Genomic DNA, 13,830 nt, shown 5'->3' with positions numbered 1-13,830 from the left:
ACAGATGACCTTGCGTTCATAAAGCGGTTTATCCATGTGCAATATTAGCATACAACAGTGTAATATTTCACATGGCTAATTCCTACTCCAAGGGGGTGATGTGGAACATCTTGAGTTGAGATGCCATAGGATGTTGTGGAAGACCAAAAACCAGAGTTTGTAGGTATTCACAAATTTGTTAATAAACTACTCACATCATAAAAATGGTGAAAGGTTTTCTTCTGACAAGGACAGGAGTAAATCCCTTTAAAGTCTAGAAATGACCTCAGAAAGTGTCCAGACCTCTTGATGTGGTATTGGAAGAGGTTCTCTGTCACCAAAATCTGTTCTTCCTGGAGAAAGAATAAGGGCAAATTCCTGTGAACGTTGTGGACTGTGCAGTGGAGTTTGAATAGCATGGGTTAGCATTACCATTCAGCATGAATATGGAAAATTTAGTGTAAATAACATAAAGCATAAGGGCATGGAGATCAGTAAATGGAGCATCTTTTGAATGATTTGATCGAGCATGTTAAGAATTGTCATGATGGTTTATTTGTTGGTTGTATTTGTTGGGTCTAATGGGCGATCAAAGTCTCCCAAGACGATAGAGTGTGAGAGCAACATTGATGTGGAATGTCTGGGAATTGGACATTGAAATATTAGTTATAGCCAGGAGGTTGGTAAATGAAGTTAGAACTGGTCACTTATGTAGAAGAATAAGGGAAGATGTGTGAGAGGACAATGAAGGAGTCAAAGTAAAAGTGGCAGATACAAAAGCTAAGCTTGTGGTTTTGCAGCTGGTCAGCACTCTGCCACCTGTGTTTTGTGAGTGAGAATGTTGTGTTGTGGAAGAGGGGAATCTAGTAACAGGTTGTCCAGTATGATAGATGACAGTGTGAAGCAGTTTTCGGTTGTGAATAAGGCATCTGATTTGTAGGCAGTATATATATGTTTGCAAGGTAGCTTAATTGTTAAATATCTGGCGTGTTCAAATGAGCATAATAGATGCTTGTCAGTGGTGCTGTGAGAGTGAGGAGTGTTGGAGAAATCAATGGTATGTATGCAAGGCCCAATTTGTAAAGGAAAACTATATATTTACATTTGTTTAAATACTTCTATGCACAGGTGGACATATATTATTTTTGGTACATTGGAAACATTTCCAGTCACAGCTCTCCAGATGTATTACCGGAAATGTCAAGGCATTGCGCCTCTTTCCCCATTGCGGTGTTATAAGCAGTGGCAGTTTGCGGGACAGCACGTGGAGGGGGTGAATAAAAATTTTATTAAATGAGGAAAAACCAACCTCCTCGCCATCGCGCAACTCCGCTCTACTCCTCTGTTTGTTTGGCCGGCCCTTGACAGGTGGAAAAACATACATGCGCAGTGCGGGGGAGTGCTGTACACTCCACCCTCAGTGCACGTCACCCCCGTGGCCTCGCCCCTTTCAAAGAAAAGGATAATAGACCTAGTTTATTATCGTTTTCTTTGAAAGGTTTTGCTGCTGCTGGCGGGAGCCAACGCTCCTGGTTATAAGTAGGACAAAATTCCAGCTTGGGACAATGTATCCCGCTAACCAAATGCACGTTTTTGTCTCAATCGCGGTAATATTTTTCCTCATTAAGAAATCACTTCCCCTGCATCACTGTCAAGCGGGAGATGCCCTGTTGTCCGTCACAAACTCTCAATAAGAAACACACCTTGAGCTTTTCGGTCCAAACAATTGTATTTTGGTAAGCATTCATGGAGTACGCTTAAGCATTAGAGAGACTATTTACGTTGAATGCGTATCTTTTTGTGGGCAGCAGAGGCTAAAAGGAACCATTTTCGGCCATACGCTTTGTGAATTCGGCCCACTGTGCTCCAATGTGTATTCCCTAACTTTGCAAATGTGACTTTGAACAATAAATAATAATTATTCCATTTATATAGTGCATTCTTCCATTTTGCAGGACTCATTGCAGATAGCAGGTGCCAGTTCTTATCCAACTCAATGGTACTCATTTTATTGAATTCCGATTTTCAAGACATCTGACTTTCAAGCTATATAGACAGAGCTCTGTAATGGATGCATTAGTACAATAAGCTATTTAATAAGCTTTTTATCAAACGGTGGTGCCAATATTGTAAATAAACTTAAAAGTGTACTTTAAGGAAAACCTTGTAATGTGCGTATATCAGATAGGTTCCACTGCTTTTTTAAATGTAAATTGTAAACATTTTAAATGATCGACACTTTGTGTAATCCAACGTGATTTTCGATATCAATAGTCAGAAGGCGAAAGAATGAAAAGAGAAGTCACGTGCCATGAAATGGTTAAGATTTCGTAAAGGGACTGGTGAAAAATGAACGGCAAAGGAAAATAGTTTGTGTGTTGAGTTAAAATGCAATAAATAATTTAAAGTGCTCCATTTCGGGGGATTTGAGCCGGTTGTTTCGGGGTTAGCCTCAGAAGATAAAAATGATCTCATTGGTTGGTATTCGGCTCATTTATATTACCCGCCACTTTGTGGCAGAGACTGAGCTGCCATTATTTGTTGTATGATTTGCGATCACACAAAGAACAGACAGGCAAACAAAACGGTAAGCAATTGCGACCTTCTACTCCTTCCTCTCCAGGGAAGCTGTTTTTAGAGAAATCATTGATTTTATTTTGCAACAGCCAAGCACATATCGCAGCAAGCACTAAATTGCGCTTGATTCCGAGTATTACGGTCCCCAGGTAGCCTTCGGTCAACTAAACCAATGATTTGGACTTTTCAGGGGTAGATTTGGCCTTACATTATCCATTTTAAAGTCGTACTTCATGCTGCAACAATAACTACAAGCTACGAAGCACACCAAAAAAAATGTGCCTTTAAATTCTTGTACTGTTCATGAACTATGCAAAAATAACTACATTAGCATTATGCTAAATTGTAACAAAGCTGTGTGTGCCTCCGTAAAGTGTGCCGAATAAAGGCAAGGCACAAAAGTGATATATATATATATATATATATATATATATATATATATATATATATATATATGTGTGTTATTTTTTATTTCTAACATTTTGGTTACTCCACGAAATCCATCAATATTTTTCTATGTTTTTTTATTCAATCCGTTTGAAGATAGATTAGCAGAATGCTTCACAGTGCTTTGTATGCTCTTTTTGTTAATCATAAAGCACCAATAACGCTTGTATCAAGGACCAAATTCAGAATCATTTGCCCTTGGAAGTTCAATTTACATCTGCTTGATCCATGGATGCAAATGCATTTTTTCGTGAATGCGTATTCCTTATTTCCATTTCATAAACGGTGAGTTTGTACTTGTAAAATCCATATATTTAGACATACGTTTATCACAGTGTGGTGTAAAAAGACACATGAGTAAATCTTCCTCCAGAGGCAAGGAGTGGGTGTTCCAAGACGCTACATGGAAAGTTTGTGCATACCAACAAATCAGCGGCAGCCACCGCAAATCTCAAGGGGGGGTAGATGGGGGCATGGGCAGGGGGAGGGATGGAGGTGGGATATATATATATATATATATATATATATATATATATATATTTAAACTTACCTTTTGCTGTCGCTGCTGCCTCCTGCTGCGTTGCTCCTCTTCCCTCGATGTGGTGTCCCAGCATTCAGTGGGACCCCAGCACAGGGTCCCCAGAAATCCTGGTGCTACTTTCATGCTAAACCTAGCATTAAAGCAGCATAAGGATCAGTCTGAGTGGCTTGGACTGCCGCTCAGACACAACCCTTGGATCTGTGCAGTTTCTCAAGCCCAACTGTTCAACACATCCGGGATGGAGAAACCTAAGTGCGCATGTGTGTTTTGCTGGCCTGAGATGGCCGGCGAAACACATATGTGCACTTAGGTGCACTCTCTCCTCCTCCCCACTCCCACCTCCAACCTCCCATGTCCCAGCCCTCCCCTCCCTTCACATGCTGCTGGCTAAGCCAGCAGCTGAAAGGTAAAACGATAATGAAATATTGTTTTATTTTTTAGGTCCTGGCTTAGCCCGGGGTGACGCTTCTTCATCATTGCGAAGACACCCCTGAAGCAAATTCACTTGATTTTGCATAGTCATTGAACTTTCAACTACTTATCCAACCACCAGAAACAGTTGGAGATTTCCTCCTGTAAAGAAGAGGAGGCATGCCTTTTACAAAATTGGTACCCCTACAATTTGCCGGAGTGCAAGGGCAGGAATTTATCGACAGGTAGAACTATTTTGATACTGGGTATTCATTTGGAATTGAGCAGTGGTTCTAGCTGGCAAGTGATTAACAAAAGTCTACTCCTCCACCCACTCAGAGAACCCTGCAGTGTAAGCAGGAAGCAATTTGAGTAAAGTGCCTTAGGAAGTGCAGTAGATGCAGTTTTGGCAAAACAGATGCTGATTGGACTATCATGCTGTTGTGACCTACTTTTTGTCTCTAAGAAGCAAAAATCATTCTTCAAAGCACAGAGAGGTTTTACTTTGAGCAATATTGTATTTTTGACTTTTCCCACCTGGACAACTGGTTTGGTTGCAGTCCTGGGCAGAAAAAATAGTTGCAGAACCCCCACCATATAAACAGGATTTATACCATTAGGGCCTATCAACTTTGTGTTGAAAAGGCTGCTGTGCAAGGGTTTCCAACAAGAGAGGCATTTGAAGCAACATCTTATAAACAGACGGCCTCATTTATAAGGCCTATGTACAACCGCTGCATCACCCCCCCACTATCCCCACAACTAAACAAGGTAAACCATTGGTTTGCCAGAGAAGCAGCCCTGCCAATATGTCAGTGCCACTTCTCTGCTAAACACTCCATGAGCCCTGTGTAAAATTACCCATGCAGAATCATATTTATAGAGGAAAATGAAAACTTACAAAACTTTTTCAGGATTACTCCTGGAAACATTTCTGAAATCAAGACATTGGTAAATCTGTATCCATGTGAGTAACTCACAAATTTCAGATAAGAATTGGGCCTAAAGTCTGGAAGTCTTTTAGGATGTCAGATTTCTAGAGCCATTTTGAAAATTAAATTGTGTAACATAAAAAGATAATGTATAATGTTCAATAATGTTCAAATATATTTAATAATGTTCAAATATGATTAAAAAAATGTCTACTTCCTTGTGTACTACATGAGAAGTTTTTTTTATTGAAGATATTGGTAAACAATCACTCTACTGTCACCAAAGAAACATCTACAAAAGTACAAAATGCTATTGTTGTAAGCAGCTCATCAATTAACTCATGAAACACTGTCACATTTGATAATACCTGTACATTTCGAATAAACAACTTTACATAGGTACAATATATTCCTGTCCCATTCCTGGACTAACGTTTTCAGTTAAACTGGTCAACCTTTGTCTGCAGAGTTTGTGGAAGATGAAACTCCACCTTGCTCAATGTTGGACCATTCCAGTGAATTGCTTGATTGCTTCAATAATGTTGGTGCTAATCTTCTCCTACAAAAACTCATTGGAAGACATGAAGGCTTTCAACACCCCTCATCCTATTTTGAACATAGCCCCCTATCTTTTCTGTACGGAAATTTCTACACCTGTGGCAAAGATCTTTGCCCAAGTAATCATAGGATTTAATAGTAAATGTGGGGGGGGCGGCGGCAACTATAGTCATGGGAAAATATGGAATATTTATTACGACATTTGTAGGTCTAAGCGAAATTTAGGGAGGGGTTATGGAGGTCATTCTGATACAAAACGCAACCCATAGAAGAGCAAGACAATTGCTATTTAGAAGATACTCTTCTAATTATACTTTAGGAAGTAGCGGAAAATAAATTAAATTCCTTGTAAATTATACATAACTGTGTCTAAATATCCGTATCTCTCTGCATCTATATCTATATTTCTATATATCTATCTGTCTATCTATCTATCTATCTATCTATCTATCTATCTATCTATCTATCTATCTATCTATCTATCTATCTATCTCTCTATCTATGTGTATATATATATATATAAATATATATATATATATGTGATATTTAGCCAAAATGTGTCACCTGGGGCTGGTGAGGAATACTCAAATCAAAAACATGTTAAATCGTTCCTGAGTGTGCATATACTTGTGTGAGTTTTTTCTGGGATACATATATATATAAGGAGGAAAAATGTGTACAGCAAACATTTTGGAAAAGCGTGAAGAATGGGAGAAGGAAATGGATATTTTTGTGCAAGCACGTACCTCCATCAGGACATAGAAACATCGTGAAGGAATAGCATAATTCATCATACTAATAGAGACATTCCTGGTAACTGTAAGGCAATTTGTAAACATCGGGGCACGAATAGTGAGCAACATCGCCATACGTGATAAGCTATCCTTCATATCAAATTAAATGGGAGGGAAAATGTGTGCAGCAAACATTTTGGAAAAGCGTGAACAATGAGAGAAGGAAATGGACATTTTTCTGCAAGCACGTACCTCCATAAGGATACAAAAACATTGTGAAGGAACAGCATAATTCATCATACTAACAGTGACATTTATTTTTGCTTGAGGAAATATGATTGCCACAGTGTTCCCAGGTGTGTGATATACGGGGACTCAAAATCCCATAATGCCCAGCACCAATTGAGCAGACGCAAACCATCTGGAAGAAGACTTGTTAGTCGAAACGTGTCGTGGTGTCTGTTTGTAAGCTTTCGCATCCTGATTAAAAGAACAGGTTTCAGTCTCCGGGAGTGCAGTGTCTTCGTTGATAAGTATTTCAAGGGTTTTTGGTCTGAATCCTAACACAGCACTGGCAGATAGGCACGTCGCTATAAAGAGACCAAGCTTCAGTGTATATATATATATATATATGATGATTTTGTTACTAGGCTCCGAATCTCCTTGGGGGCACAATCTTGATGCTGAGCTGTATGTCCATCGTAGATGACATTGAATTCTTAAGGTACATTGAGCTTGGACATAGAAAGAGACGTTGTATGTTTTTTTAACTCTACAAACAGAACGGTGAACGAAATATCATTGTATGACCACAATGACGTCTATGGAGGGAGATGAGAAAATCATCATGATTAAAAATTCTAGAGGGGTAACAATTCTTTACATTCACCTCCACTTCCAATTGTAGGTCTAGGAGTTGGCCATCCTTTATGAACCTATGGGTCTGTAGCTCCAATTGGTTTTATGATTACATCTTCCTTACTATCTAAAATATGCAGAAAATTGAACTTATATATATATTCATAAGATATAGGATTGAAGAAGAAAGTATTAAATATAGTTTTGTATAGTTATGTTCTTCAACACTTAGTTGCACTTTACATGCACGTTTTGCACATAATTTGATTTTATCACTTAGCACTTTGCACTTTAAGCCTGGGCCTTGTCTAATTATAGACCAATAACATGTATCCATAGAGCTAACCAATATATAGATAAACATGAAGAAGAATCACCTCAGAAGGTATGGACATCAGAGGAATATCTAAGTATTATGATAATATTTACGATAGTTTTTAAGTATGGCATTAATTGGCCACGTATACATCATATACAAAATATAAAGGAAATTGGATACCAACTGTTAATTTAGTAACATAAAATGAAGTTGTAGATTACAATTGACTGTATGTCCCTTAGAGATGGAAATTTATCATCAATAAGATGTCGCTCAGATGACACAGATTAGATTGCAATATAAATATAATGTAAGTTATTGGTGTTACAAATAGAAAAGTAACTATCAAGTAACTGATGTATGTCAATTAGGATTTGTATAAGCAACTAATTTATTGTTTTATAATCATTTTACAACTATAATCCTTCAAAATAAGCTTTTCACCTAATGAGTTTCCGTTTTCAAAAAACATTTTGTAAAGATTCCGTAGAAAGGATTCAGTATAACAATGTTTTATAAAGGGTTGATATATTTAACTTTTTTATAATCTATGCATTTTTAGGATTGATTTATGTGCAACAATAAATTGCTTACAGTAGCTTTCTAATATTTTGCAATATAGAAGAAATTGATGAATTGATGACAAATTATATAAATTTATGTATTATCATTTATTTATTTATTTATCTAGTTAATAAGACAAACATATGATTGATATTGGCTTTAATTATAATTACAAATTGTCTATTGCGGCTTGTCCAAGTCATATTTATAAGATATATATATCTTATTAATGCTATTTACTTCAAGTATTTTAATGATTGTAGGTGATTCGTTTATCTAGTATGGAAATCTAATAGAATGCTAGATTTAAGCATGTTCTAAATTGGCCGCTGCTTTAGTTCACATTGCGATGTTATGGAAACAAATACAGGACTGATAACTTGCATTTAAATGATGCTGGCTGTGTTGCCAAAATTGTCCAGTAGAAGGCGTTCTGCCGAAACGCGTCGACATTGCATTTCAGGACTCTGTGTCACCTGTATAAAGAAATACATTTATGAACCGAATTTGAGATTGCTGGATGCGAGCTTGTTTTGATATTGATATTGCATTAACGGGATCGGTGCAGCCGTCAGATGGTCATCGGTCCATCTGTTGAAGATTGATTTATATATATATATATATATATATATATATATATATATATATATATATATATATATTAAACCTAGTGTCAACCGTTTTAGTTAGAACCTAGTTTCTATAGAAAAAGCATTTTATTTTTGCTAATAAAGTTGCCGTTGTTTGATGAATCTTCACAAAATTTTCCAAGAAAATACAACGTTCACTTCAGCATCTGTTTGGAAACTTTCAAGGTGATCCATCAAGTGGGTACCAAGAAAAAGAGGGGGCACAAAATGCTTTTTCTCCATTCATTTTTCCACAGGGATTTTAAACAGCAATAATGCTGAAATCACTGGAAGGAATTACACCAAATTTGGCAGAAAGGTAGCTCTTGGTCAGGAAAGTGCCCTTTTTGTGATTTCGTGTAATTCTGTTCAGTAGTTTAAGAGAAATTAAAGGAAATCCAAATTTGTTTATATAGGAACGCAAAGGGTTTGTGACCTCTACCGATCTCATGCTGAGATCTGATTGGCTGCCAACACTTCAAAGATGAGTCCCAGCTGAGTCCCAGAAAAAAGGTTAAAAATAAAGAAAAGGGGCCAGGGCATGGACATCTTGATACCTTAGCTCTCGTGGCAGGGTCCTAGAGGGACCTCTAGGGCAAAAAAGCACTTTGCAAAAAAAAAAAAAAAAAAATCCTGCAAATTTATGACAGGGTTACGAATCCAGACAAAAATGAAAAAATTAAACATGCATGGACTCCTGTGCTTGTTTTCTATCAAGCCCCTGGGTGGGCCAGGTCCCAGGGGCATTTAATATTTCAATGCAGGGGGCCCTCTGTTCTCTCTGAGGCCCAGGGAACACGACCCCCCGGGGCTCTAACTACATTAAATGTGGGAGGGTGGCCCCCCCTGCAGCCCTGGGGACTGCCACCACCGTGGATCACAGATCTGATTTCAGTGTGGGGGGGGGCTACCAGCCCCCAACGCAGCCTGGGGACTGCCACCTGCCCGGGGCTGAAATGAAATCAAATGTGGCGGGCCTCCTGCCCCTCCAAAGCCCCAGGGACTGCCACCTCCCAGGGACACTTGTCTAATTGAATGCTGGGGCCATGTTGCCTCCTCGTAGCCCCGGGGACAACCAACTCCTGGGGATTTTTTAAAGTTTCCTGCAGCCCTGGGGATCACCACCTACCTGAGGCAAATGTTAAAAAAGAAAAGGGGGTCCGTTTCCAACACCCGCTTCGCCGGAGACCATCACCTACCTGGGGCTCTTTTTGTTTGAGTGGGGCCATGTGGCCCTCTATGTGGAGCCACTGATGGCCCTGGGTACTGCCATCCCCCAGAGCCAGCTCCTGATGTATACTGGGGTGCCCACCCCAGACATAGCTGTTTGCTGTGGCTTGGCTGCAACTTTACAGCTGCTGCCAAGCCACAGCAAGCACTCTGCTCGCAGCAAGGAAGAGCTGTCAAACAGCTCTACCTCACTGCAAGCAGAGGGTTCCTCTGTCTCCCTGCCTGCAAAGATGCAGGCAGGGAAACAGAGGAAACAATTGCTCACACAAAGCAGCTCCCTCTCTGTGACAGCAACGCTAGCTCCCACCGGAGGTGGTGAACCAACTGGGACAATGAGGTCCTTCAAGCTCCCCACACTGTCCCCAACATTGTGGCTGGGTGTTTTGGGGGATATCCAGGTCACATGGCTGGGCCCCGGAGAATGGGGTCCCTGGGGCCGAGATTGGCCCTGATGAAGAGGTCGATGCAGCCCACTCCCCCCAAAAAAAATTGCAGGTCCCAGGGGATGGGATCCATGGGGCTGAGATCAGACTTGAAAGTGGGGGCGCGTGAACCCCCTCCCCTAAAAAACAAACAAAAATTAGGCCAGGCCACGGTGAATGAGGTCCTTGGGGCTGAGATCAGCCTGGGGAGGAGGGCCGCCTGGAACCATTCTAAAAAATAAAGAACAAATTAAGCTGGGCCCTGGTGATAGGGTCCGCGGGGCAGAGATCAGCTTGGGGAGAGGAGGCTTGCAGGGTTTGGTTGGAATAGGGGTTGGTCACAGGACTGGCCACAGGCCAGGTCCTGGGGCCAACAGCCACTGCTTGCGGCCGAAGGCTGTGCACCACGTAGGGTTGGGTGGTTGGCCAAAAGTTGTGTGGAGTGGTGGTTAGGTTAACATATAGCAATGAAAGTTACTTCACGTTACAAAAGTCCTAGAAATCCACTGAAAAGAACTAAGGTTTCAGGGACTTTATAGTTAGGAAATAGATTTGAAAAAAAATCATACATTCATTTAAAATTTAAAAAAACAAACGTTACAGGGACTATATAGTTAGGCTCACATTTTAAACGTACAAAACCATAGAAATTCACTAGTTATAGTTATAGTTATCTCAAGTAACTATAACTTGTGCCCTAAGGTAACTATAACTTTCACCCTCGCCATGCACTGCTGATTACCCCACAAATTACGGCGCTCATGACATCTTTGATAACATCATTGATAATATAAATGTAATATTTGCAGTAATGTTTTTGATGAAAAGAACAGCATGACATGAGTGTGAGCTTTAGTTACCATAGAGCATGTGTTATAGTTACTAGAGATAACTGTAACTATAACTGGTGAATTTCTATGATTTGGTACATTTGTAACCTTTGGCTTTTTAAGTGACTATATCTATCTATCTATCTATCTATCTATCTATCTATCTATCTATCTATCTATCTATCTATCTATCTATCTATCTATCTATCTATCTATATTACCTACTGGCAGTTGACAGGTTGATAGAGACCTGGCTTTCCATAGAAGAAGCATTATTTAACTTAGCTATATCTTTGGCACCGTTTGACTAATCTTCACAATATTTTCCAAAATGTGCAAAGGTGCAAATCACCTGGAAGCTGCACTCACTTGGCTCTGCACTGTCCACCTTAGAAATATGCAAAGGTCTTCAAACATTTGGTCAGGATGATGGACAGCTTACCAAAGGGCCCCCCAGTGTGCTTCTCGCTGATTTTGGTGGTGCAATCTTGATGTCAAGAAATATGATGCCATCGCCACAAAACAAAGAAGCACTTACCTCCTATATGTAAAAGAAAGAGCCTTGGTTTGATGGAGATTTATGTCTTTGTAGTTTCATTGGTCTCTCTATGAGAGGATTCATGTTATCACAGAATTCTAGAAAAATTTGCACCATGAACAATCATGTTGCCAAAACTCACACAAGGTCACTGGTGACATTTCCTTGTGCTCCATTACGCAGCTGTAGTGTAGAATACATAGCAGACATTTACCCATGAAGGCAGAAAGAACTCCACTTTTGCATATATTTTGTGCTAAGCTGTGGACTCTTGTTCGATAAAAAGACAGTTGCGGTTCCTTTGTGGCTCAGTCACTCACACAGCTGCTAACACACCCACATGCACTCACACACCCACTCACAGATGCACTCAGACACCCACTCAAACACTCATGCACCCACTAACAGACCCACTCAGACTCACACACTCATTCCAAAGACCCACTCACTCACTCAGACCCTCTTAGACATGAATGCACCCACTCACAGACCCATTTAGACACTCATGCACCGACTCACAGATCCACTCAGCTGTTCACACACCCACTCACAGACCCTCTCAGGCTCTTGCACCTACTAACAGGTCCACTCACAGACTCATACACTCACTCACAGACCCACTCATAAACTCATGCACTCCCTCACAGATGCACTCAGAGTCTCATACACACAATCAGAGACCCACTCAGACATTCACATACCCACTCACAGACCCACTCAGACTCTCACTCACTTACTCACAGACCCACATAGGCACTCACACACCCACTCAAAGAGACACTCTCACACCCACTCCCACACCCAGAGATACCCTCGCACACCTACACACCTACTGTCACACTCACAGAGACCCTCTCACACCCAGACACTCTCATGCCGATTCTCACAACCAGAGACACCCTCCCATACCTATTCTCACATTCAGAGAGCCAGGTCCTGCAGCCAACTCCCTCTGCGCATGGCAGAAAGCCATGTGCGGCACGGGGTTGGCTGGTTAAGGGGGTTGGCTGCACGGCCTGGCCGAGGTGGTTGGATTAACGTATATTAATGAAAATTACTCTACTTTAAAAAAACAGAGAAGTTCACTGAAAAACACAAAGGTTACAGGGACATTATAGTTAGGAAATGGAATTAAAAAAACATTAAAATTCACTTAAAAAGCCAAAGGTTACATGGACGTTATAGTTTGGTTCTGAATTTACTCATACTAAACCATAGAAATTCAGCAGTTATAGTTAGAGTTATTTAAAGTAACCATAACTTGCGGTCTAAGGGGACCCTATCTCATGCCCTCACTATGCACAGCTAATTACCCCAGATATTACAGCACTCATGACAATGTTTATAACATCAATAAAAATACCAATGAAACACTAGCAGTTACATTTTTGAAAAAAAACTATACATGGAGGGGCGTGAGTTACAGTTACCTTATGCTGCAAGTAATAGTTACTTGAAATAACTCTAGCTATAACAGCTGAATTTGTATGTTTTTGTGTGAGTAAATTCAGAACCTAACTATAACGTCCATGTAACTTTTGTTTTATTAAGTGAATATATATAGAAATTTGCTGAAAAAAACAAAAGTTACAGGGACGTTCTAGTTCGGCTCCCATTTCACTCGTACAAAACAAATGACATTCAGCAGTTATAGTTACCAGCTCTAACTATAACTTATGCCACAAAATGCACTGCTTATGACCTCATATATTACATCACTCATGACATAGTCAGTGATATCACTGATTACATCACTGATAACATCTCAATTGGCAATGTCAATGTAACCTTTTAATTTATTATTGTCACTATCAAAGGTAGGCAACTTTTGGAAAGTTGCCACTCTGTGCTCTGCTTGTCCAGTGGCCTCACAAAGGCATGCACCCTCACACAGCTTTATGACCACTTGGGGAGACATGTAAATGACTCCCAGGAACAAAGGGAGATCTGCAGCAGTGAGATGCCACCTCCTCTGCCTGAATGGCCACTCAGGGGTTATCCAAGAGGTGTGCTTCAAAGAGGTGTGCCCTTTGATGGGCCTCTCAGCCCGCTCCGGATGCCATTTGTCCCTGTAGACAGCTTGAAGACAGGGCAAGAGAGGAGAAACTCACCACTACCAGTTTTACTGATGGCATGTTGTCCAAAGGTAGTCACACCACTAAGATGGGCTACCTTGCTCCCCACAACCGAGGAAGGTTTGTGCCATCTTGAAGGGGGCAAGAATGTGTCATTTCAGAATAGCTAGGTGCACACATCAGAGG

Source organism: Pleurodeles waltl, chromosome 1_1 (genome assembly GCF_031143425.1).
Source record: "Pleurodeles waltl isolate 20211129_DDA chromosome 1_1, aPleWal1.hap1.20221129, whole genome shotgun sequence".
Lineage (NCBI taxonomy): Eukaryota > Metazoa > Chordata > Amphibia > Caudata > Salamandridae > Pleurodeles > Pleurodeles waltl.
This window is presented reverse-complemented; position numbering follows the sequence as displayed.